A 7367-nucleotide genomic window follows, 5' to 3' on the forward strand; every position below is an offset into this window, starting at 1 on the left:
GTAGAAAATGCCTCTCCAATCCACTCTGATTTAAGTAAGTAAGCAAGTTTATTGGCCAAGTATTCACATACAAGGAATTTGCCCTGGTGCTCTGCCCACAAGTAACAACATGACATACAGTGACAGTTACAAATGACTCAGAAAACACTGAACATTCATAATAATAAGACATTAATGATAAAACACCATTGATCAAGCATGTGAACCAACAAAATACCAGATCAGAGGGAGGCTACGGATTTTTGGCTGTTGAGTAGAGCAACTACTCGTGGATTAAAAACTGTTTTTATGTCTGACTGTGGCAGCTTAGACGATCCGGAGTCGCCTTCCAGATTTGAGATGACAAAATAAAAATACCAAGTGCTCCTGGAGTAAGTGTAGCTGGAGTAAGGCGGCACGGTGGCGCAGCGGTAGAGTTGCTGCTTTACAGCGCCAGGGACCCAAGTTCGATCCTGACCATCCCAAGTTCGGGTTTTGTACGTTCTCCCCGTGACCTGCGTGGGTTTGCACCGGGGATCTCCGATTTCCGCCCACTCTACAAAGATGTACAGGATTGTAGGTTAATTGGTTTGGTGTAAATGTGAAATTGTCCCTCATGTGTGTGTGTGTGTGTGTGTGTGTAGGACGGTGTTCATGTGCGGGGATTGCTGGTCGGAGCAGACTAGGGCCTGTTTCCGCGTTGTGGACGCTGGAATCTAGCGTGGAGCAGCCTCAGCAGCTCAGGCAGCATCTCCGGAGGAAGTGGAAAGGCGATGTTTTGAGTCAGAACCCTTCTTCAGAGAGTGGAAGAGGATTCAGCAACCCAATATCCACTGTAGTTCCCCACCTTTAGTCAAGGGATGTAGGTTCATGGTGAGAGATAAAAGATTTGAGAGACAACCCTTTCACTTAGAAGGTGGTGAGTGTATGGGACAAGCTGCCAGAGGAAGTAGTTAAGGTAGGTAATATAACAGCATTTAAAACCGCCTGGACAGGTACATGGATAGGATAGTGTTTAAGTAGGAACTGCAGATGCTGGAAAATCGAAGGTAGAGAAAAATGCTGGAGAAACTCAGCGGGTGCAGCAGCATCTATGGAGCGAAGGAAATAGGCAACGTTTCGGGCCGAAACCAAGGGTTTCGGCCCGAAACGTTGCCTATTTCCTTCTCTCCATAGATGCTGCTGCACCCTCTGAGTTTCTCCAGCATTTTTCTCTACCATGGAGAGGATAGATTTGGAATTAGATACGAGGTAATTAGATAGTTGGAGAGGCTTGGATTGTTTTCTCTTCTCTGGGACAGTCGGGGGTTGACGGGAGACCTGAGAGATGTTTATAACATTATGAGAGGCACAAATAGTGTAAACAGTCAGAACGTGTAGCATATGCTGGTTTGAACCGAAGGTAGACACAACATGCTGGAGTAACTCAGCGGGACAGGCAGCATCTCTGGAGAGAAGGAATGGGTGACATTTTGGGTCAATGCCCTTCCTCACACCGATTCAGTCAGATCGATAGTTCAGTCTGAAGAAGGGTCTCGACCCGAAACGTCACCCATTCCTTCTCTCCAGAGTTGCTACCTGTCCCGCTGAGTTACTCCAGCATGTTGTGTCTATAGACAGTCAGAACCAGCGTGAACATCTTTAAGACTAGGGGATATAGCTTTAAGGATAGAGAAGCAAAGTTTAAAGATGTACAGGGCAAATGTTTTTTCCACAGAGTGTGGTGGGTGCATGGAACACACAGCTAGGGGTGGTGGTGGTATATAATAGTGGTATTTAATAGGCTTTTAGATAGGACACATGGATTTGCAGGGAATGGATCATGTAAAGGCTGAGGGGATTAGTTTGTCGTGACAGTACGTTCGGCACGGACATTGGGGCCGAAGGGCCTCCTCTTGTACTGTACCTTTCACTCGATCGGTTTTCCCCAATTGGACATCGGGAATGAAGCAACTTGAACCGCCTGGAGGTGATTGTGGTCGGCACGGCGTGGCTCAGCGGGTAGAGTTACTATCTTAGAGCGCCGGAGACTCCAGGTTCGATCCTGACTACTGGTGCTGCCTGTGCGGAGTTTGTTTGTCCTCACCATGTTTTCCCCGGTTTACACGCACACTCCAAAGACGTGCAGGTTAATTGGCTGGGTAAAATTGGGAATTGGCCCCGCCTGCGCAAAGCTGCAAGCAGTTTTCTGCCGAAGAGCAGAGAGAAATGGCAAGGAAAGGGTGGGCAGTGGCTAGCACCTTTCCAGAGAGCCCACTGTGGGAGCACCAATTATTCTCTGCATCAGGCCAATTCCAGCTAAGAACACACACTCAAATCCAGCACTTAAACCAGCTCACGCTGTGCTCCGGGTGTAATGTTTGACATTAGTCATGGCTCCGTACATTATGTTCTTGCTTTGCCAGAGAGCACATTAGTGGCGTGGATGCGTTGCCATGGTCACCAGCGCATCAGCAAGAATAAATGCTTCCATTTAGCGCGTATCTTGCGACGCTGTCACAGGTAATAACCTTCTTCATGGGAACGTTATCAGTCAGTGTTTAACACCAGGCAGCGGGGAAGGATATTGGACCCAACGACGGCTGTGGAGGCCAACTCGATGGATATTTTTAAAGTGGAGATTCACAGATTTGGGTGTCATGGGGTTATGGGGAGAAGGCAGGAGAATGGGTTCGACAGGGAAAAGCTAGATCAGATAAGACCATAAGACATCGGCACAGAATTGGGCCATTCGGCCCATCAAGACTGATCTGCTTTTGGATCATTTTCCCTCTCAACCCCATTCTCCTGCTTTGTCCCCATGGCCTTTGATGCCCTGATAATCAAGAACCTATCAATCTCCACTTTAAAGGTAGACAAAAATTCTGGAGAAACTCAGTGGGTGAGGCAGCATCTATGGAGCAAAGGAATAGGTGACGTTTTGGGTCGCGACACTTCTTCTGACTGAAGAAGGGTCTCCACCCGAAACGTCGCCTATTCCAATTCCTTCGCCCCATCGATGCTGCCTCACCCACTGAGTTTCTCCAGAATTTGTGTCTACCTTCGATTTTTCCAGCATCTGCAGTTCTTTCTTAAACAACCTCCAATTTAAAATTGTTTGAGTCAAGTTTGAGTCCCACTCCAGTGACGTGAGCCCACAATCCATGATCTCCAGTACTGCAGGGGTGCTGCATCGATGGATGCTCCATCCAATACTGACCTGCCTTTCCAGGCTAATGGTCCATTGCAATACTGCTGAGTGCCACACTGTCAGAGGTGCTGGCTTACAGGCATAATGTTGCACGTGGGCCCTGTCTGCCCTCTTGAGGTGAGTTAGAATATTGCAAGCCTCCTTGCTTTTTATTTAACACTCAGTCACCAATGCTTTCCTGTTGGAGGGAACTTGCTTTACCTAGATTGACAATCATGTTGTTACACTTCAACACTTCAACACAAAACTTAGTAATATGAAAAGTTTTGACCTGTTGTGCTGTTGGCAGATTTTAGGGCACAACGCCAGAGACACGGTTTAGATCCTAACTACAAGTGTCGACTGTACAGAGAATGTACATTCACCCTGTGCCCGTGTGGGTTTTCTGCTGGTGCTCCAGTTTCCTCCCACACTCCAAAATAGTACAGGTCTGTAGGTTAATTGGGGCTTCATTAAAAATTGTGTAGCATAGTGCTAGTGTACGGATGATCGCTGGTCAGCGCGGACTCAGTGGGCAGAAGGTCCGGTTTCCATGTTGTATCTACAGTAAAGTCCACAGCACATCTTTACTACACAGCAATAACCTCAACTATGAATTATAAATGGGGGTTAGTTTTTGTACTAGAATTGGGATTATTAATTTAGAACAGTGAACATATAACAGTATAGCACAGGGGCATGATGCCAAATTAAACTGATCGCATCTGCCTACACATGATCTATTCCTTGCATTTCCAATGGATTTTGCTAAAAGATCTGACCCTCCAAGTCACCGTGGAGCAGCTGATAGAACTACTTACTGCCTCACGGTGCCAGAGACCCAGGTTCGATCCTGACCTCAGCTGTTGGCAGTGTGGAGTTTGCATGTTCTCCCTGTGACCACCTGAGTTTCCTTTGGTTGCTCTGGTTTCCTCCCACATCCCAAAGACGTGCAGTTTGTAGTTTATTTGGCCTCTGTAAATTGCCACCAGTGTACAGGGAGTGGAATAACATAGGAACCGGTTTTGAGATATTGTAGGTACACAAAAATGCTGGAGAAACTCAGCGGGTGCAGCAGCATCTATGGAGCGAAGGAAATAGGCGACGTTTCGGGCCGAAACCCTTCTTCAGACTGATGGGGGGTGGGGGGGAGAAGGAAGGAAAAAGGGAGGAGGAGGAGCCCGAGGGCGGGGGGGATGGGAGGAGACAGCTCGAGGGTTAAGGAAGGGGAGGAGACAGCAAGGGCTAGCAAAATTGTGAGAATTCAATGTTCATGCTAACCGGACGCAAGCAACCCAGGCGGAATATGAGGTGCTGTTCCTCCAATTTCCGGTGTTGCTCGCTCTGGCAATGGAGGAGACCCAGGACAGAGAGGTCGGATTGGGAATGGGAGGGGGAGTTGAAGTGCTGAGGCTCCGGGAGTTCAGGTAAGTTATTGCGGACTGAGCGTAGGTGTTCGGCGAAACGATCGCCCAACCTCCGCTTAGTCTCCCCGATGTAAATCAGCTGACATCTAGAGCAGCGGATGCAGTAGATGAGGTCGGAGGAGATACAGGTGAACCTTTGTCGCACCTGGAACGACTGCTTGGGTCCTTGAATGGAGTCGAGGGGGGAGGTGAAGGGACAGGTGTTGCATTTCTTGCGGAGATATTGTAGATTTGACCTGGTTTTCTATGCTGCAATACCGGCGGCCGCCCGCAGATGGTGGTGCAGCCCAGCAGTTGTAGCCCCTTGCGGCTCAGCAGCACCACCAGCAGGAGTGTGGAGGTATAGCAGCTACTGGGGAAGGCGTTCAAACACTGTTTTACATTGCTGTGACATGGCCTTCGCTATAAAGAGCTGAGGCAAGGTTCTCTTGCAATGTATTCCGTTGTTTAGTGGAAAATGTAGAAGGGTCTTTACTCTGCAGCTGAACCAATGCAGTATATGTGTTTGATGAGGCAGTTAATATTGTGATTTATTTTTTCCAAATTAATTTTATTTCACAAAAAGTACAACTTACAATGTAATGCCGCTGCTGGAGAGGGAGCTCCAGCAATTTAATTCTTAATGAAGCCATTCTTCACGGAAACAGGCCCTTTGGCCCATTGAGTCGATGCCGACCACCAATCACCTGTTCACTTTGTTCTCCCACCTTAGCATCCACTTCCTACACGTTATGGGCAATTCTAGAGGCCAATTGACCTAGAAACTCGCACACCTTTGGGATGTAGCTCGATGGGCTGAATGGCCTAATTCTGCTCCCATGCCTTATGGTCTAATGAAGCACCCAGATGAGATGCACGTGGTCACATGGAGAACGTGTGGACTCCACACAGGCAGCACCTGAGGTCAGGATCGAACCCAGGACTCTGGTATTGTAAGGCAGCAGCAGTTTAGGGTGGCACAGCAGTACAACTACTGCCTTACAGCTCTAGAGACCCAGGTTCGATACTGACTGCGGGTGCTGTCTGGATGGAGTTTGTGCGTTCTCTCAGTGGGCTTTCTCCGGTTCTCTCCCACACTCCGAAGATGTACGGTTTTGTAGATTAATTGGCTTCGGTAAAATCATAAATTGTCACCAGTGTGCAGGATAATTAAGGGACAGAAGTTTAGGGGTAAAATGAGGGGGAACTTCTTTACTCAGAGAGTGGTAGCGGTGTGGAATGAGCTTCCAGTGGAAGTGGTGGAGGCAGGTTCGTTGGTATCATTTAAAAATAAATTGGATAGGCATATGGATGAGAAGGGAATGGAGGGTTATGGTATGAGTGCAGGCAGGTGGGACTAAGGGAAAAAAAGTTGTGTCGGCACTGACTTGTAGGGCCGAGATGGCCTGTTTCCGTGCTGTAATTGTTATATGGATTATATAGGATAGTGCTAGTGCAAGGGGTGATCGCTGGTCGGCGCGGACCCGGAGGGCCGAAGAGCCTCTTTCTGCACCCGTAACTCTTTTAAGTCTAAAGCTCTACTAGCTGCGCCCCTGTGCCCCAAAAAGTGCAACTTAAATTGTTAATCTGCTGTCGTATGTGGAAGTCCTCCTGCTTCTGGGGAAGCAACATCCATGAATGAACTGCGATGTATTTAAAAATCTGTAGCGAATATCCTTTAATCCAGGCGGCATTCTGGTAAACCTCCTCCACACCCTCTCCACATCCTTCCTGTAATGAGTCGACCAGAACTGCATGCAACACTCTAAATACAGCCAAACCAAAGCCCCATGAAGCTATTTTCCTTGAGAATGGGAGACTGAGAAGCGGTTTGTTGGAATATTAGCTATAAAAGGTTGGACATACTTGTATTGTTTTCTCTGGATCCTGAGGCTGAGGGGAGGACTCTGATGGAAATATACAACATTATGAGTGGCATAGATAGGTTAGACAGTTAGAACCCGGCCCCATAGCAGGAGTGTCCACGTCGTGAGGCTGGGAAACTGGAGGTATCCTGAGCTAATTCTGGTACCACCATCTTCTATCTATTGCAACAAGTGATGGCTCCTACTGATTGTTGCCGGAAGCTCAGACGATGACAGCGATGTCAACATTTGTAACATGGAAGATGGACACTAAAGAAGTTAGAACCCTATTCCCAGGATGGAAATGTCCAAGACTAGATTTAGAAGATTGAGAGGGGATCTTATACTTACAAAATTCTTACAGGGGTTGGACAGGCGATGTCAGATTGTTCCCGATGTTGGGGAACCATGGGTCACAGCTTAAGGATAAGGGGGAAATCCTTTAAAAAGAGAGAAGAACTTTTTTCACACAGAGAGTTAGGAACCTCTGCCACAGAGGATAGTTGAGGCCAGTTCATTGGCTATATTTAAGAGGGAGTTAGATGAGGGGGTAGAGGAGAGAAGGCAGGTACGGGATACCGAGTTGGATGATCAGCCATGATCATATTGAATGGCGGTGCAGGCTCGAAGGGCCGAATGGCCTACTCCTGCACCTAATTTCTATGTTTCTAGATGGCACAGCTTGAAGGTGAGGGGGATGTGAGGGGTAAGTTTTCCTTACACCAGGAGTGATGGATGACTGGGTCACGATGCCAGGGGTGGTGGTGAAAGCAGATATGATAGTGGCGTTTGGGAGGCTTTTAGATAGGCACATGGATCATGTCTGAGGGGACCGTCGCCACCCAAAAGATTGCCTGTCCATTCCCTCCCCAGATGCTGCCTGGCCCGCTGAGTTCCTCCAGCACTTTTGTGTTTTGTTTGATAATCATTAACCCTCTTTTTCTCTTC

Source organism: Leucoraja erinacea, chromosome 29, assembly GCF_028641065.1.
Source record: "Leucoraja erinacea ecotype New England chromosome 29, Leri_hhj_1, whole genome shotgun sequence".
NCBI classification, from domain to species: domain Eukaryota; kingdom Metazoa; phylum Chordata; class Chondrichthyes; order Rajiformes; family Rajidae; genus Leucoraja; species Leucoraja erinaceus.